The 25,015-nt window shown below is 36.6% G+C and overlaps 1 protein-coding gene across 1 annotated transcript in view; it reads right to left on the reverse strand.

Annotated features, from left to right (window-relative positions):
- Nucleotides 1-25,015, reverse strand: part of LOC123536865 (protein fuzzy homolog) — a 101,993-nt gene that overhangs the window by 58,733 nt on the left and 18,245 nt on the right. The window lies entirely within an intron of this gene.

The following is a 25,015-nucleotide window of genomic DNA, read 5'->3' on the forward strand; positions in this document are numbered from 1 at the left end:
GGTGGACCTAAACAAAATATTTAACCAAGAAACTCAAATTTTTCTAAGTATAAAAAGGGCCATAACTCTGACCAAATGCATATCAGAGTTACACAGTCATCTAATGATGATAAACAAGTGTGCATAGTTTCAAAGCTGTAGCTTTTACAGTTTCTGACACTGGAAAAGTTATCCAAACTTCCGTACTTTTCTACTGTTCTTATATTACCCCGATATACTACTCCGACCGAGGTAATGTACCCCGACTTGGAGAAGTAATCATCAGATTATTTTGCTAAGAGCCATTTATGCGCCATGTGACCGGGACAATCTTGTTATAATGTAATGATATTTAAATCTATATAAATACATGTACATATATATGCCAATGTATCAAATAAATAAACTAACAATTCATAAACTGTGATCAAATGATATCTGTGTCATATTCTGAAGAATCCGTATTATGAAAGGATGTGTTTGGACCAGTTTTTGTACACCGCCTCGTACACACATGTGGTAAGTTCAGAATCCCAAAACTGGAGGTTTGCCATTTCAGCTGGAGTTGGGGTCTCAAAACTGGAGATTTTTTATCGACATAAATTAAGCGCGCGTACATATAACTTAGAGTCAAAATCCAACATTTTTGGCCACACAATAACTGAATAACGTATATAAGTCTACACCAGAAGAAACAATCCTCATAACTCTTGATTTGAATTTTGACAGGGTTATACCACTTTTTAACTTATGTTTTTTTGTTAAAGTTTTATATAATGTCTAATATCTCTGTTACATTCAAAGCTATTGACTATTATGCCCCTTTTACTGGCAAAGCTTTAACTGCCCCTTTTACTGGCAAAGAGTCAATCACTGAGAAAAGTCGAGAATGTTGTCTTACATAAGCTCCCTCTTGTTCTAACTTTAAATTTTCTTAACAGATTAAATTTGAAGAAACAAAGTCTCAATTTAGGTCTGAAATGGTGGTGAACATGCATTAACATTATTCTACTCGAGGACTGGAAAAAAACAAAGCTCTAAATTGGTCTGAACACAACTCATAAATTATGTAAATTCCTTACCCCACCCACTTTCGTATAAAAATACTGATGATTTTGACATGAAAATTTCAGTGAAATAAGTCCAATTTTAGTAGCAAATTAATTTGGTAAACATTGGAAGAAAATGGCGTAACTACATAAGGGGAAATAACACTCCTATTCTAAAAATAGTAATGGGTTGGTTTTTCCAATTATTTATGTGATTTTATTATCGAACGAAACTTTTCTTAGAATAATCATAATTCATTTCAGTTGGGAATTATTTCTTATGACTGGGAGTTTTTTGCTTCAAATTGGTAAAAAATGGAGCCTAATTGGCATTGAGAATGGGCCGATATTCGCCCTGTTAGACAGGTGGAAAAGGCCCTGCTTGTCTAATCCCTTATCAAAACAAACAATTAATAATTGACCTGTGAAAAACAACTCTTTCCTCCAGCTAAATGTGTGTCAAACATGTATAATACACAACAGTCGGTGACATTTTGATTTACTGTGTAAACATGTTTGGCACTCCTCGGTAATTATTAACCCCGTCACAATACTTTTTTTTTTTGAAAAGCGGGAGAAATATGGTTTTGGTCGGGAGATGGGAGGCAAGGTGAAAAAATCGGGATTTTGACCCTCCAGCGCGGGAGATCACATGTATGGCCTCGTATTACACAAAGCAATTTCAAGATACATTAGAAAGCGTCAAGTTGTGATAAATTATTTCATTTTACACTTCACAAACTCGCGTTGCATCGAACATCTTCACAGTTGGCTGCATGGCACCCTAACTTGTCGGACGGTTTCACATTTCGGTGCATCGCAACAAGTTTTTTAACATATCATTTTATGTTTAAATGGATGGAATGAGTTTTGTATTAAATGGTATCTTGATACAATATACTGAATAAAAAGCTACTGAACCGAATTGAATTTTAGACTACACGTCATCAAATTGTGTGCACCGACTGGCTTGTTAATGAATGGGTGATATATTTACTAATTTTGGCAGTAATCGCCTTCCAAAACAAGGTCATGTAAATCAAGTTTTAGTTATTTTAACTGTGTTGTAACCTTTGCAATTTGATAGTTTTAACATTATTTTGATCTTCTCATTTTCTTTGAAGTAGACATAAATGCATCCCATTCTGGCAATTTCCATCTGTAAGCATTCCCTGTCTAAATAGTAAACCTGCCCCTTGTGCTTTTTTTCATCAATTGGCAAAAAAAATATTTCCACCTGTATTATTATTATACCAGATTTATATAGCGCCCTTTCCATGATCAATTTCACGTTCAAAGGCGCTTTACATAGTTCAACTGCAGCCACGCGCATAATTCATCCTCTACTAGTACAGACACAGAGCGATCTGTACCAGAAGGACAGAGTGAGACAAAGCCCCCACGACAGAGAGATCAGAAATCAGATACAGGCTTGTCCGGCTAACTTAGCCTAGCTAGTTGCGAATAGACAGCCTGGTTCTTTAACGTGCCCAGTGTATAGCACTGATACATGCAAGGACTGCCTGGGTTCCTGATCAGTACACTTCTAGTTGGGTGGGAAACACTGAAAAGCGTTTCTGAAAATTCCCAAGTAGCTGCCGGGGATGGAACCCCGACCTCAGGATTGGAAGGCCAGTGTGCAAACCACTGAGCTATCCGTCCACCTGTAAGCATTCCCTGTGTCTGTTTGCCTGCCCTTTGTTCTTTTTTCCTTCATTGGCAATTTCCATCTCTTAAGCATTTTCCTGTCTGAACAGTGTGGCTGCAACTTTTGCTTTTTCCTTAATTAGCAATTTCTATCTGTAAGCATTCCCTGTCTTAACAGTGCCTGCCCCTTGTGCTTTTTTTGTCATCAAATGGCAATTTTCACCTGTAAGCATTCCCTGTCTGTTTGCCTGCCCTCTGTTCTTTTTCATTATTTGGCAAATTACACCAGTCTGTAAGCATTCCCTCAGTGTGCGACATTAACGGAAGCCCGATCGCCAATGGCTACGAAAACTCGGCTCGGGCGACAGAAAATCGGCAGACTGTCCCCCTGTCGGGCTATGAAAAATTCTGAGGAATAAATTTACCAAAAAGATCATTGCAAACATGGGAGCAAAATAGTTGCTTTGAAGCTTCAAACTTCGCTCAAATCCAATCTCAAAGCGAATTCAAGTCGCCCGAATTTTCTTTTGGATGCGCACCCGCTAATCTTTGGACAATTTTACCATGTCATATTGTGCGTTGAATACACATACACACTCGCCGATAGCATAATTTAAGCTCCGCCTACTTCAGGCACTTGTGAGATTTTCGCCAGAAGTGTGAAAGCAAATAAAATTATCAGTTTCACCAGAGGCAATTGTAACAGGCCAATCAGCGCCGCGGTTACGTCTTTGACACTTAGCATTTAAGGTCAACACGTGCGAGTCGTTTTCTAAAGAATTGTCAATTACATATGCGATTAATTGGAATTATAGACACAATTATTTAGTATCCATGGTAAAAGAACGACATGTAAAGTATTAACTTCGTAAAACTAACTTTGATGGATGAATTGATTTGAATACCGGTATGTATTTCTAGGTTTGACACAGTTTACTTTCAGTTTTATTCGAATGAGAAACTGTTCACACAAGTGGTGACTCGGTATAAATGTGTATGGTAAAATGATGTAACTAAGAAAATGAGTGGTCATTGAATCAATTCACAGCGTCGAGGTAGAAATATAAAAATTAATGGAGTCTTCCAACTTCTCCCTAAAGTCTCCCCACTTCTCCTTAAATCAGTTTGAGGGATAATTGACTTCTCCCAAAAAAATAATGGGCATAGCGAGACCCCTGGTCAGTCTACTGCCAAGCTATTTCTTGTCTACCATGTCTACAAAGCTGTTTAGATCTCTTTTCATGACTGTCTTTGACTTTCTGCACAATTTTGTGAACACTGTTTTAGATTTTGAAATCAATTCTGAAAAACTCATACAAATTTCTGAAATATATCAATATTCACCAACCTACAGTAGTATATTGAAAGAAATTAAATATTACTAGAATGAAAGTCTTGTTCATTCTTGAGCGAAAAATTAGTGGGGCTACGAAAAATTCTGTCGGGCAACAAAAAATTGAAAGTCCGTAGCCCCATTGGCTACGGTGTTAAAAGTTAATGTCGCACACTGTTCCCTGTCTGTTTGCCTGCCTGTTGTTCTTTTTCATTAATTGGCAATTTCCTTCTATAAGCATTCCCTGTCAGTAAGCCTGCCCATTGTGCTTTTTTCCATCATCTAGCAATAAAAAAATTCCACCTGTAAGCATTTCCTGTCTGTTTGCCTGCCCTCTGTTCTTTTTTATTAATTGGCAATTTTTCCATCACTAATCATTCCATGTCTTAACAGTGTGGCTGCAGCTTGTACTTTTTCCTTAATTGGCAATTTCACCGTTAAACATTTCCTGTCTAAATAGTGTGCCTATCTATTGTGCTCTTTAATTATTTGGAATTTCCACCTGTAAGCATATATTCCATGTCTAAACAGTATGCCTGCCCATCGGGCTCATTAATTACTTGTCAATTTCCATTTGTAAGCATTCCCTGTCTAAATGTTTGTTTTTGTTGGGTTTAACGTCACAACAACACAAGTATAGGTCATATATGGTGACTTTCCAGCTTTGATGATGGAGGAAGAACTCAGGTGCCCCTCTGTGAATTATTTCATCACAAGCAGGCACCTGGGTAGAATCACCTACCTTCTGTAAACCAGCTGGACGGCTTCTTCACATGAAGAACGCCCCGAGTGTGGCTCGAACCCACATCGGTGAGGGCCAAGTGGTTCTAAGTCAGCGACCTTAACCACTCAGCTACAGAGGCCCCTCTCTGTCTAAACAGTGTGCTTAGATCCTGGGCTTTTTAATTTCTCAGCAAGATCCATCCATGTGTTTGCGACTGGTTCTTTTTCATCAATAAACATATCCATCTGTAAGTGATCTGCGTTTTAACCCCCTTAGCCTGCTAAATTTCTAAAATGGACTGGTCCATCATTCAATTTCGGCAGTACCACTTATTATTCAAAGGGTTGTTCACTGAAAATTTACTGACTGAATAGCAAACAGTGCAGACCATGATCAGCCTGCACACCTTGGTCAGCACTGGCCGCAAAGGCAGAATCACTTGCTGCCAGCAGGCTAAAGGTTAAGCAATGTGATTCAACCCTTTGCTATTTAATTAATGAGCATTTTCAGTTCATGACATACAAATGTAAATCAAAAACCTTTATTACAGGTTCTGCTGAAAGACTGTACTCAATGTGTCTGTATGGGCCGAAACATCTCATAGTAAAGACAACACCAAAAATTGTGACAGTACTGTAAAAGCAGAAATTTTCACGAGGGTTTAATTTCTGCTATGTTCGCAAAATCCTTCTTCTCGCGAAAATTAATCCTTGCGTAAATATTCACCATTAGTATAATTCAAATTCAAGTTGGATACCACTTTTACAATTTCAAGAATATTAAACTTATATAGATCTACTCAAAATTTCAAATTCACAAAATTTTGACCCAGCGAAAATATGTGCTTTTACAGTAGCATATCAGATTCTGTCATTTCTGCAAATACAAACTTTTTCGAAGCTTTCGATTTGAATGTAATCAGTCTGCTATGTATTTGCAATCCCATTATGCAGTAAGTTTTTTTTAATTACCTGTCAACTTAAGTAAGAATCTATCTCTCGGAAAATTCAGTTTCAATTTAAAACACAGAAGCTTGGCATCCTAGTAAGTAGAATAGATGGCGATTGTCACAAAATCTATATTGAAAGTAAATATATTTAATCCCCTCAAGACAGCATGTCTCTGCAAATTAGCTTTTATACAAACCTAACCATTACATCATTGAGAAGGATGGTTGGTTGCTTTTGGTTTATACGCTGTTTTTCAACAGTATTTCAGTTATGTAACGGCGGGTAGTTAACCTAACCAGTGTTCCTGGATTCTGTACCAGTACAAACTTATTCTCCCCAAGTAACTGCCAACTCAGAGGTGGAAGACGAATGATTTCAGACACAATGTCTTTTATCAAATCGTCACAGAGAACATAGTTATTATTACGCCTTGCCCAGGGCTTGAACTCGCGACACTGATCCGTAGATCTGCGCTCTCCCTATTGAGCTAAGCGGTTGGGCACCATTGAGATGGAAATGTGATGGAAATATTATACTTGTTTAATCTTTGTACTTTGAAGTTTTGGATTACGTAATGTAAAAGCAGAAATTTTTACGAGGGTTTAAATTTTGCTATATTTGCGAGTCGCTGCGTTTCGTGAAAAATAATCCTCGCGTAAATATTCACCATTAGTATAATTCAGATTCAAGCAGGATACCATCTTCGAGAATACTAAACCTCGCTAACAAAAATTACTCAAAATTTCAAATTCATGAAATTTTGATCCAGCGAAAATATGTGCTTTTACAGTGATACAGTAAAATGTATTATTTAAATGAGTACTAAAGGGAGCTTACCAAAATCAATGATCAATAAGACTAACAAATATTCACATTACAAATTTTGACTGATTTCGGGGTCCTAACTCTGGAGATACTGGTCCAAGCGGACTGGTGTTCACAACTGACCTTGATGTTTTTATGCTTGACCTTGATATTTTAACATCTGACCTTAATGTTTTCACATGTGACATTGAGGCCTTCACACCTAACCTTAATGTTTTCACACCTGACCTTGATGTTTTCACACCTTTCCTTGATGTCTTCACACCTGACCTTGATGTTTATAGAGATGCACACTGTGCATACCCATGGATAAGTTCAGAGAAAAAAATACTTAAGTTACTGAGCAGACAATGATTTCTTCTGATGCCCAACCAACTGTACATCTGCAAGCATAACTGTCCAACTATCCATACTGGGTGAGAGCATGCATTATATCTTGAAGCTAATATAATACAAGATTTAAAGATATCTCTGTTTATAGTCACTGCATTACCATATGCTACTTCTGAATAAAAACATCCTTTAATCAAGTTCAAACTTCACTTTTAAACACTTTCATAGTACATTATTCAGCATGGACTTTTCATCGTTCCTTTTGAAAATTCTTGTTAACTGTTAATCTTATTTATCTTCAAACTGTCTTTAAGGTCTGATTTTAAGGTTTAAGACAATAATTACGCCATTTGATCAAATAAACAATGTTCAATTCTAAACTCTCTACAATTCAATTTATAGGTTTTGAAAGAATAGCTAGTTACTTAGCAGAGGAACCTCTCTTAAAATGTCAGGCTAACAAGATATACAGATGGCAGCCAGTAATTTGCCTTAAATTTGAAATTGAATCCCTATGTCACGAGATATGTCAAATAAAATTTTATACACCATCACTCAGAAATGAAGCAACAAGTCAGAAAATCACATTTAATTCTAATAATATAAAATCTAAGCATGTCAGCATTTGAAGATGCTACTTGTGTGTGAACATGTCAGAGACAGGTAATTCTGAATGAAACTGGTCAAAAAAGAATTATTTAATGTTTGGGAAAATCCTCTTCATACTATTTTGGAAAAAGCAAGTGAGTAAGTAACAACTTTATTTCTGGAGGCTACACATTGGGTTTCCCCATCTACCACGTGGGCCTCAAAGTAAAAAACACAACACATAAACCAAGGGCTTCCCCAAAAAAGTAACAAGATCTACTTATAAACAAGATGATCTGGCTGAGTAACAGGTTATGTATTTTTCAGTCTTAATTTTGATGTGACCCAAAAACAAAAGGGATCGTCTGCTGACCACAGCTAATCATTCTGTAAAATTTTACCATCTCTAGTTTTTGAGCGGAAACCACTGTCTGTCTGAAGGTCACTATGACTTTGACCTTTGACCTACTGAAAACCAAAACATCAAGCCATCACTGGTTCTTGATCATAAACACAAGTGTCTATTGACAGAAAGACAACGGACAAGCAAGACAATATACCCTCTCTTCTACAAATAGGGGCATAAAAAAATAACAAACGTTACCTACATATGAGAATAATACTAAGAATTCTTTAAGATTTTTGCAAGTTGCTGTAAAATAGTTTGCCACCAAGACCGATTTGACAGTACTGTTATAAACAATACCACAAAAAAAAAAAAAAAATCTTAAATGATATGAAAAACAATTTAGGTTAAAGGTCAGTAATCCAAATCCTTCTTTGTTCCATATAAAAAACGACAACTTCAGGTTGTCTTTACGTATCTTTAGAGAACATCACTTTTTCCTACACCTATTTTTCATGAAAGTTCTTTCACAAATTAACGAAAAAATGAAAAGAAAATAGGGGGTTATGTAGTTCCTAGTGAAATGCCAGTCAGTTGTGGTCTGCTACCCTAAAAATGGCGCATATTTACTCTCGTCTGTGCAATAAACACCTTCTTCCGGTTTTGATCTGCAAAACTTGCCATGTGGGGTGTATGAACATGAAAACCGTCTCATTTCATACAGAATGTATTCTAGTAGTGAAAAACAGTGATTAAAGCACTCGTTCTACACGAATTTGCGCAAAAAATGGGAAAATTAGGATCTATTTATTATGGACTTCTTTCGGCTACACCACGGAAGCACATTTTTTGACCGAATTACTGACGTTATTCCTTTATGAATGTTATTTATTAAAGGCACTGACCTCTAGATTTTGGCTAAAAATGATTTTTCATTAACATTAAAGTTTAGTCATATTATGAACATTACAATATGAGTTTTTGTTTCTAAACTACCTTAAAAATGATGAAATTTGAAACAAGTGCTATTGTATCATTCAAACACACTACACTGCACACATTTTTATAAATCATGGCTGATGTTTAATTTATTCAGCTCAAATTATAATGTAAAACAAGAGGGTCATGATAACCCTGAATTGCTCACCTGAGTAATATGAGCCATATGTTTAAAATGGCTAACTGATGCTAAAATATTAGAAAGTAGGTCAGTAGGTCACATTAATGGTCACTGAGAGTCAGTTTTAAGATTGGTGTGAAAAACTACATGTCATCCAAATTTCAAGGCTGTATCTTAAAAAACAAGAAAGTAGGTAAGTAGGTCAACGTCACAGTCAAGTGATCCCTAATCACTTCAGGTCATCAGGTAATTATGATTAAGCACTCTAGGAAATATGATTTGATAATTTTTGAAGTATTCATTCCTATATAGCTCATATAACAAGTGACCCCTGGGCGGGGCCTCTTTTCACCCCAGGGGCATAATTTGAACAATCTTGTTTGAGATCCACTAGGCAATGCTACATACTCAATATTAAAGGCCTGAGCTTTGAACTTTCAGACAAGAAGATTTTTTCCCCTAAGATATGTCTATGTTGAATTTGAGAACCCTAGGGCTGGGCCTCTTTTCACCCCAGGGGCATAATTTGAACCATTTTGGTAGAGGAACACTAGGCAATACAACATACCAAATAGCAAAAGCCTAGGACATGCAGTTTCAGGCAAGAAGATTTTTAAAGTTTTTTCCTATATAAGTCTATGTAAAACTTGAGACCCCCTGGGGCACGGCCTCTTTTCCCCCCAGGGGCATAATTTGAACAATTTTGGTAGAGGACTACAAGGCAATGCAACACACCAAATATCAAAAGCCTAGGACATGCAGTTTCAGACAAGAAGATTTTTAAAGTTTTTTCCTATATAAGTCTATGTAAAACTTGAGACCCACCAGGGCAGGGCCTCTTTTCACCCCAGAGTTATAATTTGACCAATTTTGGTAGAGGACCATAAGGCAATGCTACATACCAAATATCAAAGGCCTAGGTCTTGTGGGTTTAGACAAGAAGATTTTTTTTTTTTCCCTATATAAAGTCTATGTAAAACTTGTGACCCCCGGGGCGGGCCTCTTTACACCCCTGGGGCACAATTTGAACAATCTTACTAGAGGACCATTAGATGATGTTACATGTCAAATATCAAGGCTCTACGCCTTGCGGTTTTGGACAAGAAGATTTTTTAAGTTTTTCCTTTCAGTTGCCATGGCAATCAGAGTTCTGCATGAAATTCAATTCTTTGAACAATTTTGAAAGGGGGCCACCCAAGGATCATTTCTGTGAAGTTTGGTTTAATTCTGCCCGGTGGTTTTAAAGAAGATTTTTTTTAGAAAATGTTGACGGACGGACGACGCACGACGGACGTCTGATGACGGACATTGAGCGGTCACAAAAGCTCACCATGAGCCTTTGGCTCAGGTGAGCTAACAAGAGCTGGTAGAACACTAGTCGAACTAATCCGACGTAAACAGTTTGTTTTATATTGTGATGGTCAAACTGTAGTGGTGGCGGCAAAAGAAATTAAAAAGCAGCCACTCAGCGACAGTAAGCTTGTCTAGTAGAACTCAAAACGACAATTGCACAAGGAACAGAAATTGTTTGGTCACTCTACACAAAAGTTCTAATGTTCTAGGTGAATGTGACCTTGATCTTTGACCTATTGACTTCAAAAGCAATAGGGTTTACCTGCTGGTAATGATCAACCTCCCTATTAAGTTAAGTGGTCCTAGGCGCAAGCGGTCTTGAGTTATGGAAATGGTTTAACTGTTCTGGGTCACTGTGACCTTGACCTTTGACCAACTGACCTCAAAATAAACAGGGGTAACTGCTAGTTATGACCAACCTCCTTATCAACTTTTATGATCCTATGCCCAAGTGTTCTTGAGTTATCATCCGGAACCGTTTAACTCAATCTGACTAAAGTACTTGATCTTCTAAACGAAGATCTGAGAACGACCCATTCACATTCGTCTTCTGTATATTTTGGATTTCCATTATTGCTATTTTTATGTTATCCAATCAGACGATAAGAAAAATATGCGGTTATTCCAGGACTCGAACCCGGGACCCCTCGCTTACAAAGCAAGTGGCCTACCGACTGAGCTAACCGGCTATCTGATAAATTACTACATAAGAATTGTAAATATCAAAAGTCAATGCTACATGTAGATTTGCAAGATGTTGTAAGCTAGGCTCTGACTGGCTAGCGAAAGAGCCGTCAGAACGAGGCAATGAATAGGTCGTTTTCAGATCCTATGCGTAGCGTAATATAGGAGATGTACTTTAGTCAGATTGCCGTTTAACTGTTCTTGGTCATTGTGACTGTGACCTTTGGCCTATTGACCTCAAAATCAGTAGGGGTCATCTGCTGGTCATGACCTACCTCTCTTTCAACTTTCATGATCCTAGGCCTAAGCATTCTTGAGTAATCATCCAGAAACTGTTTATCTGTTCCGATCACTGTGACCTTGACCTTTGACCTTATAATCAATAGGGGTCATCTGCTAAACATGAACAACCTCCCTATCACCTTTCATGATCCTAGGCCCAAGCATACTTGAGTTATCATTCAGAAACGGATTGGTCTACATACCAACCAACAGACTGACCAACATCTCCAAAGGGCTAAGGAAACTTCATATTTATTCATTATACAGTAAAACTTCATTCCCTCGAACTCAGAAAATTCGAACACGACCCTTTGCTTCAACTCATCAGGTCCAGGCAAATTCCCTGTTTAATGTAAAATGTTCAATGGCTCCTCGAACAAATTTCGCCCATCCCATCAAGTTCGAGCGAATGATGTTTGACAATACATTATATTACAAAACCATTTGTTTCATAATCATGCAAACAGTATTGGAGAAACCCACTGACACAATTGTAAACATTTGTCACCTTGCTAAGAGTGGAATATCTGATCACACTTCTGAAAAGTCTCTCCTTAATTGCTGGAACATGGGATATCGAATTGGAAGTTGAAAGGGACATAATCGAAACATTTTGCAATAATTGCAAATCTCTTTGCCATCCCTTAGACAACAGTTTCATAGTGCTGGAAATCAGAGGAACTTTCCACATTGATTACCATAATTAGTATAATAAAAATATGCCTGAACATTGGCTAATCAGATCGAAATATGATTAACAGCTAGACTCCTTGATTTTGGGCATTAACAGTAGTACTTTGATTTTGGGAACTGTCATTTGATTCGACTAATAAAAAATCATTTAACAAGCAAACTAAAAGTTAGTCTTTCGAGTGGTTTTACTTGATTTAGCTTATGTTAATTGTTTGTTTGTTTGTTTGTTTGTTTGTTTTAATGCCGTTTTTCAGCAGTATTTCAGTTATGTAATGGCAGACTATTAACCAAACTAGTGCTGCTGGATTCTGTACCAGCACAAACCTGTTTTCTTCAAGTAACTGCCAGTTTCTTCACATGTATCAGAGGTGGAAGATGATTGGATGGTTTCAGGCACAATGTCTTTTATCAAACCATCATTGAGAACATACCCTCACCCGAGGATCAAACTCACAACCCCGCAATCCATAGATCTGTGCTCACTCTATGGACATCTTATGTTGTTGGCCTTATAAGAACAGCTTATAATCAAGTTGTAGTTGATAGTGTAAGATTTACTAATGGACAGTGTTGGACCTAAGAATCTACAGCCTATGTTGTATTGGACAATGGCATATGATGTAGTGGCCAATGGCCAGTTGTTAAATCTCATTGTGGACAATATAGGATCTTGTAGCGAACAGAGTTGCATCTTATAGAAGACAGTGTAAGATGTTTTAGTGGAAACCATCAGATGTTGTAGTGGACAGTGGACGGTGGACGGTGTTAGATGCTGTAGTGGCCAGTGGTTACATCTTATAGTAGACAGTGTTGCATCTTCTAGTGGCCTACGCAGCAAGATGCTGTAGAGGACAGTGTGAGATTTTGTAGTTGACAAGTGTTCGATATTCAAGACTTTCATTACCTATATCTTTCATTTCACAATAACTGGATCAACTGTTCTAGATCTGCTGTAATTGATGCATTCTATAACACACCAGTTTCTCTGACAGCTTAAAAAAAACACTTTCAATCTATCAATCTAACTCTTCTATATGCTCACTTTAAAAACAAATTGATCAAGACAGTACTAATGTAAAATTTCACAGTAATAGGCTGTGAGAATACAGCTGCATTGATTTTTACAAAAACTTAATGAACGCAAGATTCTGATGCACTATGCATTAGAAACCCTGTGATGTAATCTTCATGAAAACAGTAAATTAAATAACTCCTAAATCTTTGTTTAGAATCATCATGTGCATAAAACATGATTTAGACATTCACATCGCAGAGGAAACAAGATTTGGAAGATTTACTACATTTTTCTTTTCATTAACCCTTTCTCTGCTAAATTTAAATAATGAACTTGTCCATCTTTCAATTTGGACAATACCATTTATTATTTGAAGGGGTATTCTCTGAAAAATTACACTGAATAGCAAACATAGCCATACCATCCTGGCAGCCATGTTTTTTTGACAGATTGGACAAATCTAAATAATAATGGTAAAGTGTCAAATAAGAAACATTTATGTGAAATTATTATGAAATCTGGCCAGAGGTTTCTGAGAAGAAATTTTTTTAAAGCTTTTCTTTTTTCTGTTGCCATATATAGCAACCAGAGTTCTGGATGGAATAAATTTCTTTGAACTACTTTGGAAGAGGACCACATAAGCAACATCCAGTCCATTTAATCAACATCCACCCTATGCTTTCAGAGATTTCATTTGAAGAAAACTGTGGTTGGATGGGCACTGGCTGTATGATAGCCAGTGAGTGATCAAAATAGCCCCATCACAGCACTTTGTGGTCAGGTGAGCTAAAAATACAAAACTGCATAATTAATCTGATTAAAGGTTGTGCTTCTTTTTCTTGATTTTTAAGACAAAGGACAAAGAACTCAGATGCCCTTTGGACATCATCTCAGACATGCATGATAATCACCCACCTTCAATCATACCTGTGTCTGTTGCATAGCTATTTTGTAGGGAACAATTCTAAAAACACATTTCTACAATATACTGCAGCTTTAGGTATATTGCTCATACTTCCCTATTCAAAAATGACCACATTGGAGTCCTGAATCCTAGTCAAACAAGAACGTTTTTCTTTGAGATATATTCAAAATAACAAAACTGAATTTAAAATCTCATAAAAAACAATGCTGAGACTAAACAAGGATTTTCTGAACCTTAAATCTAATAAACATTTCCAGAAATTTCATTGAACTAGAAAATCTTTCCACACAAAATCTAATTTTTATATCATTCCACAGTGAAAGACATACATTTATGTCTATAAAATCTACTTCAAAACTGAAGGAGTATACTTAATTATATCAAAATAGACTAAAACACATTTGAAATATTAATGGATATCTAACAGAGCTGGTAGTAATCAAATTTTAGGGCACTCCACATGCAAATAGGCAAAAAGCTATAGGGACTGCATGAAATATGGCATCTAATAGATTAAAGTGGCACACAAAATATGGCATTTAAGTAAATAAATCAAAAGAAAGAGTAATTTTCTCAGTAACATTTTCTCTGCATAATTCTCTCGCTGTTATAAAAGAACAAAGAAAATGTAAATGTAAAGACAATGTTTTGCGATTTACAACCACGAAATTTGTAAGAATATAAATCACAGATCGCAAGCTGGCTATATTCCACATGACTTTTTCTATAAGGGGGACCAAGTCTGTTACTATTTTTAGCAACAATTCAGGTAGAGTTTTCAACGATAATTACCCCTTAGCCTGCTAAATTTCTATAATGGACTGGTCCATCATTCAATTTGGGCAATACCATTTATTATTCGAAGGGGTGTTTACTGAAAATTTACTGACTGAATAGCGAACAGTGCAGACCATGATCAGACTGCACAGATGTGCAGACTGATCTTAGTCTGCACTGGTCGCAAAGGCAGAATTACTGCCGCCAGCAGGCAAAGGGTTACATTATTCTGGAATGGAACTAAAAATGATTTTCAGAGAATCATGTTTTATACATGAACTTTCTAGATTTTTCAAACTTTCTAATATGACTAGGCAATGCTTAAATCATCACAACAATTTATATTATGCTGACATCATGGCGACCTGATATTTAGCGCCATAAGGGAGTCAGTGGCACAGTGGTTAGCATGGTTCGATTCCCGCTCACAGCTGATATCCCAACTAGTTTTTAGTGCTGGGTGATATGCTTAAATTGGTACTGTTTTAACACTATTTATACACTTTGGCAGTTATACATTGTATGAAATAATTCACTCGGGCTACGCCCTTGTGAAAATATCATGCTCAATATATAACCCCACCCCCATTGTGTATAAATAGTGTTATTATAAATTAAAACACTGTTTTGCTATTCAAAGATAATATTTTGAAACTTCCCTGAAGGTGAAGTACAAGTCAATTTTATTTCATGAAATTTACAAACCTCTACAGATTTTGTTGTTAATGTATAAAAAAAATTGAATAAATATGTATTCATCACATTTTTAATCATATACATGGAAATCTACTCAGCATTTATTCTATTTCAGAGAGCAGGTCGTAAACAGGCAATAAACAGGGGAGGTAAACGGTCAAAAAACTTTTAGCAATCAAATCATCAAATTGCTTTCCATGGGAAGCTTAATGGAGCAAAATTATTTGATCACACAGAACAGATGGCACTACCTGCCACATAGAGGCCAGCACAAAGTTGCTCTCATTTTGTCACATTTTACTTTAGGGTTACCTTATTTGAACTTTCAAAGATCAACTTGCTTATCATTAACCTTTAGCCTGCTGGCGGCGAGTGATTCTACCTTAGCAACCAGTGCAGATCAAGATCAGCCTGCACATCTGTGAAGACTGATCATGGTCTGCACTGTTTGTTGTTCAGTCAGTAAATTTTCCATAAACAACCCTTCGAATTATAAATAGTACTGCTCAAATTGAAAGATGGACCAGTCCATTTTAGAAATTTAGCAGGCTAAAGGTTTACTTAAGTGTCTTAAGTTTACACTGAAATATATCAATGCTTGACTAGATGCCCATGGGCAATGTGTCGAGCCCGCCCTTTGGCCCCTTACTGTGACCTTGACCTTTGAGATAGGAACCTGGCGTTTGCGCACGGCACTCAGTCTCACTGTTGTTAACATTCATACCAAATATAAATAAAGATTGCTCCATGCATGTCAAAGTTATGGTCCAGACAAACAAATCCAGACGGACGCACTGACGCACATACACCGAACAGCCATCTGGACGACTATGTCTTCGCTTCCTCAAGCGGGCTCGACAAAAAAATGTTGAGTACATTTCATTAAAAAATGCTGTATTTACAAGGGTCATTCAGTATTGTTAGGAAATGTAACACTGGAAATGTTTAAACAATGTTGTGCCAACCTTTCCAAACATTCCCCCTGAAAGGAATGAATGTACACACTTTCAATGCCTTGAGGTAAATGCCGCAAAGATGTCACCCTCCATGTACTGCTAATACACCGAAATATACTAAAGTCAAGAGCACATCTACCAGTAGAGCATTTACCAAAGTGCTTTTTCTTCAGTGATTGAATTAGGAAAAGAATCACTGGAACTACGATGGGAGAATAAGGTAAAAGCTCAACTTAGTTTCTTGTTAAGTTAGGAAAAAAATCACTGAAACTTACAACAGTGGGAGAATAAGGTAAAAGTTCAACTTAGTTTCTTATTAAATTAGGGGGGAATATCACTGGAACTATAGTGGGAGAATAAAGTAAAAGCTCAACATGTGTTTCTTATTCTTACTGTCATAAAGACTGCAAAATTCAAATTTTCTCAGCACTGTCATAGATAAGTTGTATGCCATTTCAACTGTTTCACCTTAAAAAAAGTTTGCCAAAAAATGACTGCTTTCACTTTATTACAACACGAGCCATTTAGCTTTTGTCTTTACCTCATAGAACAATGACCTACTTTTGTTTGAAACATAAAGTACAACAAAAAAAGAAATGGAAGATAAAATGTTCATTGCATATCAATAAAATGCATCATTTCAATACTTGGAACATGACATTCCAGCTTTCTCTAAATTATAGCATCTTCTGCAATTCATAAAATGCAATAATGGATCGCATCATTTAGAAAGTTCTAAAATTATAACAATCTAACATTAAAAGCTCTTATATTCAACAGCGAACGTGTAATTATGACAGTAGTGGAAACTGCATACAATTCTAAATACTTGCCTCGCAAATGTAAACATGCAGTATAAGTAGCCCCATTACTGGGACGAAATTACATATTTGTTACATCGGTTTTACAAATATAATTTACATTAAGTTTAAAAGAGTAGGTCTGAATAATGATGGATTTTGTAAAGATGTTATTTACTGATGGAATCAACTCGCCAATAGATAGGTCATGTAAATCGTGCTTTTACGGTTTTTTTTCGCGAGAATTGAAAACAGCGAAACCTTAAAAATACAAATTGTATTACGTTTTCTTAGTAAAGTGCTCTCTCTAACACTAATTATTAATCATGCATGTGTTTCTATATCACATTTTTGAGGCTTCCTTGGCAGAGTGGTTAAGATCACTGACCTCGAACAACTTGCCCTTCACCGCAGTGGGCTCAAGCATAATGTCATGTTCTACCAAACTGATCACTACCTATTCCTGCAGTTAGGCCATAGTTAAACAAGAGCTGTCCGTAAGACAGCCAAGCTCGACTATTCGAAATATTGTCCCAGAAGCAGGAAAATATTACCCAAAAAGGTTAAATATCAAAAGAGTTTTAAGTTCAAAAGGGGGAATAATTTGACCAAAATGCATATCAGTTATGGGACTTGCTGCTATCAACTAGTTTTATAACCCCGAAGGCACATGTGAAGTTTCAATTCAATATCTGCATTAGTTTTGGAGATAATAACTTGCATGTAAAACTTTAACCAGAATTTTCTAAGTCTAAAAGGGGGCATAATTTGCTCAAAAAACATGTCAGAGTTATGGGACTTGACCCAGTGAGGTTGGTAACTGATCTAGAAAAAGAAACAAGAGCTGTCCGTAAGACAGCCAAGCTCGACTATTCGAAATATTGTCACAGAAGCAGGAAAATATTACCCAAAAAGGTTAAATATCAAAAGAGTTTTAAGTTCAAAAGGGGGCATAATTTGACCAAAATGCATATCAGTTATGGGACTTGCTGCTATCAACTAGTTTTATAACCCCGAAGGCACATGTGAAGTTTCAATTCAATATCTGCATTAGTTTTGGAGATAGAAACTCGCATGTAAAACTTTAACCAGAATTTTCAAAGTCCAAAAGGGGGCATAATTTTCCCAAAATACATGCCAGAGTTATGGGACTTGACCCAGTGAGGTTGGTAATTGATCTAGAAAAAGAAAAAATAAGTTTCAAATCTATATGCCTTTTAGTAATTGCCGTATGTACTTGCACGCAAAACTTTAACCAGTATTTTCTAAGTCCAAAAAGGGGAATAATTTGCTCAAAATACATGTCAGAGTTATGGGACTTGATCCAGTGAGGATAGTAATTGATCTAGAAAAAGAAAAAGTAAGTTTCAAATCTATATGCCTTTTAGTAATAGCTGTATGTACTTGCACGCAAAACTTTAACCAGAATTTGCTAAGTCCAAAAGGGGGCATAATTTGGCCAAAATGAAGGTCAGAGTTATGGGACTTGCTGCTATCAACTAGTTTTATAACCCCGAAGACACATGTGAAGTTTCAAATCAATATCTGCATTAGTTCTGGAGATAATAACTTGCATGTAAAACATTAACCAAAATTTTCTAAGTCTAAAAGGGGGCATAATTTGCTCAAAATACATGTCAGAGTTATGGGACTTGACCCAGTGAGGTTGGTAATTGATCTAGAAAAAGAAAAAATAAGTTTCAAATCTATATGCCTTTTAGAAATAGCTGTATGTACTTGCACGCAAAACTTTAACCAGAATTTTCTAAGTCCAAAAGGGGGCATAATTTGACCAAAATGAAAGTCAGAGTTATGGGACTTGGTGCTATCAACTAGTTTTATAACCCCGAAGACACATTTGAAGTTTCAAATCAATATCTGCATTAGTTTTGGAGATAGTAACTTGCATGTAAAACTTTAACCAAAATTTTCTAAGTCCAAAAGGGGGCATAATTTGCTCAAAATACATGTCAGAGTTATGGGACTTGACCCAGAGAGGTTGGTAATTGACCTAGAAAAAGAAAAAATAAGTTTCAAAGCTATATGACTTTAATTGATGGCTGTATGTACTTGCATGCAAAAACTTAACCAAGGTGTGACGCCGACGCCGACGCCGACGCCGACGCCGACGCCAGGGTGAGTAGAATAGCTAGACTATTCTTTGAATAGTCGAGCTAAAAATAAGCTTCAAATCTATATGCCTTTTAGAAATAGCTGTATGTACTTGCACGCAAAACTTTAACCAGAATTTTCAAAAGTCCAAAAGGGAGCATAATTTGGCCAAAATGAAAGTCAGAGTTATGGGACTTGCTGCTATCAACTAGATTTATAACCCCGAAGACACATGTGAAGTTTCAAATCAATATCTGCATTAGTTTTGGAGATAGTAACTTGCATGTAAAACTTTAACGAAAATTTTCTAAGTCTAAAAGGGGGCATAATTTGCTAAAATGAAAGTCAGAGTTATGGGACTTTAACCAAAATTTTCTAAGTCCAAAAGGGGGCATAATTTGCTCAAAATACATGTCAGAGTTATGGGACTTGACCCAGAGAGGTTGGTAATTGACCTAGAAAAAGAAAAAATAAGTTTCAAAGCTATATGCCTTTAATTGATGGCTGTATGTACTTGCATGCAAAAACTTAACCAAGGTGTGACGCCGACGCCGACGCCAGGATGAGTAGAATAGCTAGACTATTCTTCGAATAGTCGAGCTAAAAATTGTTTGTTTGCGTTAACGCTAACATAAGTTTTCTGTGTGGGTAGTTAGGAAGGGAACTTTTTTGTAATTATCATTATAGGGAGTTTTTTTGTTTTCATCTGACTGGCCAGAAAAAGAAGTTTTGTCACAGAGATTTTCACTAGTAGGTCATGTTACTGCAAACAAATGTTTTTTTTTTTTATGAAAGCCTTATGCAAAGAGGGTCAGTTTTTGTCACTCAGCCTCATAATGTATGACAACAAAGAATAAAACACCACTTAACATGACAAATTATCACTGCCAAATGACAATAAACCATCCAAGTCCAGTTTGGCATTCTACACATCATTCCAGTTAATACCTACCTGTTACCAAAGGATATGGTATACCATCACACTTTTTAAATTCTATTTTGATTTTCATGACCATCTAGAGTTTGATGGGAACATATTTTATCAGCAAATTTGTCATCTATTTTTTCATAATTTTGTCTGATAATAGCCTTATATGGCACTATTTTTTCTTTTCTAATTCAAATAAATTCTCTTTCTTATAATTAACTGGATAAAATCTGAATCTATTCTGTGAAATAATACCCTTACATCCATTTAATTTTAGTTTTAATTGTAAAAATTGTTCTTCAAATGATTTCACATTTTCTCTGACATGCTTTCAAATACTGCAAACTGAAATTAAAAGCCATTCATATAATTGCAAGAAGAACCTGTCACTGCCATCTGCAAATGCTTGATTCTTTTCACCTCTCAAACAGATTTACATTTACACTAAAAGTATCAACAGCGTATAGGAAAATCTGCTCTACTGCAGCTTTAAGGCTGTCGTAAAACTGAATTTCAAATCAATTTTTTGCAGTTTAGCGCAGCAGCCCACGTATCAATATTTTCCGTTTTCTCTCGGATTAAAAATTACAAGTTGTAAATATAATGCGTTTCCGTACTTTCCCTTTCCCGAGAGATTGTATGGCAAACTTTACCATATGTATTTAGATAATGAATGCAGATATCAAAAGCTGATACTTCAATTATGATGTGTTTATGGGAATTTAAATTATTGATTACATCACCGCTAATCTGCATATTACCCATTAGGCTTTTCAATATACAGAGATATTTAATATTGAGAACTTTAACAGATGTTACGGATGGAGGACAAAGAAGACTGGAGATACAGTCAGCTGATTTACAATACGCCTAAATATTATGGTAATTAATTAACCTTATGCCTGCTAAATTTCTAAAACGGACTCATCCATCATTCAATTTGGGCAGTACCATATATCATTTGAAGGGGTGTTCAATGAAAATTTACTCACTGAATAGCAAACAGTGCAGACCAAGATCAGCCTGCATGGATGTGCAGGCTGATCTTGGTCTGCACTGGTCGCAAAGGCAGAATCACTTGCTGCCAGCAGGCTAAAGGTTATAAGTGTTTTTTCATGTCCTCATACCATGTGGAACAGAACAATATGTTTCAGATTTATTTCTAACTTCTCGAGTCTTTTTCTACATTTAAGCAGTATTTGAAAGTTATTAACTGTATTAACCCTTACCCTGCTGAATTTCTATAAGGAACTTGTCCATCTTTCAATTTGGACAGTACCATTAAATGTTAAAGGTTACCAAAAAGATACTGACTGAACAGCGAACAGTGCAGATCTTGATCAGGTTGCACAGAGGCGCAGGCTGATCATGATCTACACTGGTCGCAAAGGCAGGATCAATCATTTAAATATTTATTTATCTATTTGGGTTTTACGGCACACCAACACGTCCAGCATGGTATGGGTTAAGCATTATTACTGATATAATGCAAATACTTGACACAATAGGACAATACAATCCCACTTGCAAGTAAGACAGAGGTATAAATACTAGTTGAAAATTCAAACTTCCATTGGTAAATATTCCACACATGCTTCTAGATAACATGAAGAACCTGTCAATTACTTACGCAGAACATGAGTGAACTAAAAACGAAATCTATGAACCTATCAAGTCAACAAGTATCCCTTTGAAGTAGTTCTCAAATATTCTTCTACAAAAGAGAATTTTATTAAACCTTCCTTCTTTTTTTTGAAGTCTCATTGTAACTTGAAAGAAATTCTGGCAATAACTTAATATCAGACCAGCGGTTTAGATGTCGTTTGAAGATTTTTAAAAAATTTTCAGCTCTGACTGCCTCTGAAGCAGAACCATCTGAAATTTTTTGGAAGAAGACCACTCAATGAACATCCAGGCAAAGTTTCATCAATTTCCATCGCACGGTTACAAAGGAGATGTAATCTGAAGAAAAGTGTTGACGGACAGTAAGTGATCACAATAGCTCACCTTGAGCATATGGGTGGGGCACGGACAGCTGCGACACACAAAAAGTTGAAAAAAACAAAAACAATTGGGAGTGGGGATTATGGCAGGAGGATGACGGGATATTTCAACACAATACCAACAAATACAAGGAAGCTGAAGTTTGTTTTTTTAAATTTTAGTGGGTGGGTGAGATTGTGAGGCGGATGAGAGTGGGCTGAGTGGTTGAGTAATGTGGGCAGATGGCAAAATCACAGGATACTAAGAAAAAATTTAAAGATGCATAAGAAACTATTGATCAGAAACTACTTTTAGTCTCTATGACCTTTGATCTACAGATACCCAAAAGCATTTAAGGATCATCTGTTGAGGACAGGCAAGCCTTGTGAAGTTTGACCACTACAGACCCAATTGTCCACAAACAAAATGGTCTACCACCTAACTGACAGACAGACAGAAAGACACACCTACCAGCCTACTGACCAGCATGACACCTTTTGCTTTCGGAGGGCGAATAAAAATGTACTGCTTACCTTTAACGAAACAACAACAAAATTTTTTGCTGTGAAGTACCGTTTTACACTAAACAAACTGTTTGTACTTTTTCTTCTACACAACGACTACATTAGAAAAGATAATGGAAAAGAACTCGGTATTAACAACCGCTCCCGATCTAATTTTCAGACATATATACTGAAAACGAGAAATATTGCAATACTATTTTTGCTTAATGACAGTATATAACAGCCGTATCTTCTTTTATAAATTACTTAACATTAACAAAGGAATTCAGTATTAGGCTCAAATTCTATAATGCCATTAGTAACGCTTAAGCCACACGTTCTTCAGGGAGATATTAAATGCAGCATGCACGCTAATGCCTGAATTTAAGGACTTTTGTGAAAGAATTTTGTTTTATGTTTCCAATAAAAATCTTACCATGAAAGTGAGTGTTTCAAAACATTTTATTCTGCTTTCTAAATGTTACCCACTTCTGTTGAAAATCTATTTCCGATAAAACAGAGACAAGCATTAAAATGACATGATTAAAAACCATTACGAATTCAGTTACAGTTTTATGAAAAGGTATGTAGGCAATTCAAGCGAAAGGCCAAATTTTTTTACCAGAAATCATGAAATTCTACAGACTGATTATGCTATCCAAAAAAGAGATTTGTTTAAACACGCTAAGGTGACAAGGGCTGTCCCTACCCGTAAGACAATATGCACAACTATTCAATAGTTTCTATATCAAACAAGGGCCATAAAGTTTATTATGGTAACAATACAACTTGCATGCAAAACTTCAAACAAACATTCAAACAAGGGCAATAATTTGAATTAATTTCAAACAAGAGTTATCTACCTTGTGTTTATTAGTACTTTTAATGAGAAGGATGTCTTGTCTGAAGCTACAATCCAGTATATGTATAAGTGACAGATTCAGTTTGAATGAGGCATACAAACATTAACTAAATTTTCTAAGTAGGGAAAGGGCCATTTATTGTAATAAATCTGATCAAGAAATCCTTTAAAAATTATCTTACTTGGTTATATTGACACATGTGCGGATCCAGCCAATTTTCTCAGAGGGGGTCCGACCAAAACCTTACTATGACATGTGTCTTTACACACTAAATAAAAATGTGTTTATGTGGATGTTAGCCATTTACAAGTACAGGGTCAATAAGTTTTTGTTGAAGAGGCTGAAATACAAAAGTAGCCGACTAGCTAGAGGGGGACCTTCAGTTGTGACCTTGACCTTGAGCCGGCATGGCTGACTCATAAGTTCTGCACATCGTCTTGATGAAGTGATCATTTGACCCAAGTTTTATAAAATTCCTTCAAGGGGTTTAGGAGATATAGAGCAGATACAAAATAGAAGGCTCAAACCTTTGACCTTAAGTTGTGACCTTGACCTTGAGCGGACAAGGCTGGCTCATGAATTCTGCACATCATCTTGATGAGGTGATCATTTGACCCAAGTTTCATGAAAATCCTTCAAGGGGTTTAGGAAATACGGAGCGGACACGAAAGTGTTACAGACAGACGGAAGAACGGACGGAAGGACAGATGGAAGGAAGGACGGACGGAAGGAGACCATTCCTATAACCCCCCACCATTTGTGGCGGGGGATTAACAAATAGGTTGTGTTACCGCAAACAAATGTTTTTTTTAATGATAGCCCAGGTAAATTTCTCCCATTCATCCAGCTGCTCTCTTAAACGATGGAGCTTTAACCTGTGTTTGAAATAATCAGAGAAGGGCATGTTGAGTCTCCAACAACAAAACTGTTTACTAATAGTTGATCCTAGTTGTTATCATATCCAAATGCATTTAGATTTTCAGACTTGCACAAGAATTCTCACTGAAAACAAGAGCTGTCTCCATAGGATGACACATGCCCCCGATGGCACTTTAAATGAATAGTTATGGCCGATGTTAGAGTTTAGGACCTTTGACCTACGGAGCTGGGTCTTGCGCGCGACACGTCGTCTTACTGTGTCACACATTCATGCGTAGTTATTTTAAAATCCATGCATGAATGACAAAGATATGGACCGGACACGCCCATCAATGCACTATCATGAAAAATAACCTTTAACGTCTAAGTGTGACCTTGACCTTTGAGCTACCGACCTGGGTCTTGCACGCGACACGTCGTCTTACTGTGGTACACATTCATGCCAAGTTATTTGAAAATCCATCCATCGATGACAAAGATATGGACCGGACATACCCATCAATGCACTATCCTTTAATGTCTAAGTGTGACCTTGACCTTTGAGCTACGGACCTGGGTCTTGCGCACGACACATCGTCTTACTGTGGTACACATTCATGCCAAGTTATTTGAAAATCCATCCATGGATGACAAAGATATGGACCGGACACGAAAAATGCGGACAGACCAACA

The sequence above is a fragment of the Mercenaria mercenaria genome, chromosome 17 (genome assembly GCF_021730395.1).
Source record: "Mercenaria mercenaria strain notata chromosome 17, MADL_Memer_1, whole genome shotgun sequence".
Lineage (NCBI taxonomy): Eukaryota > Metazoa > Mollusca > Bivalvia > Venerida > Veneridae > Mercenaria > Mercenaria mercenaria.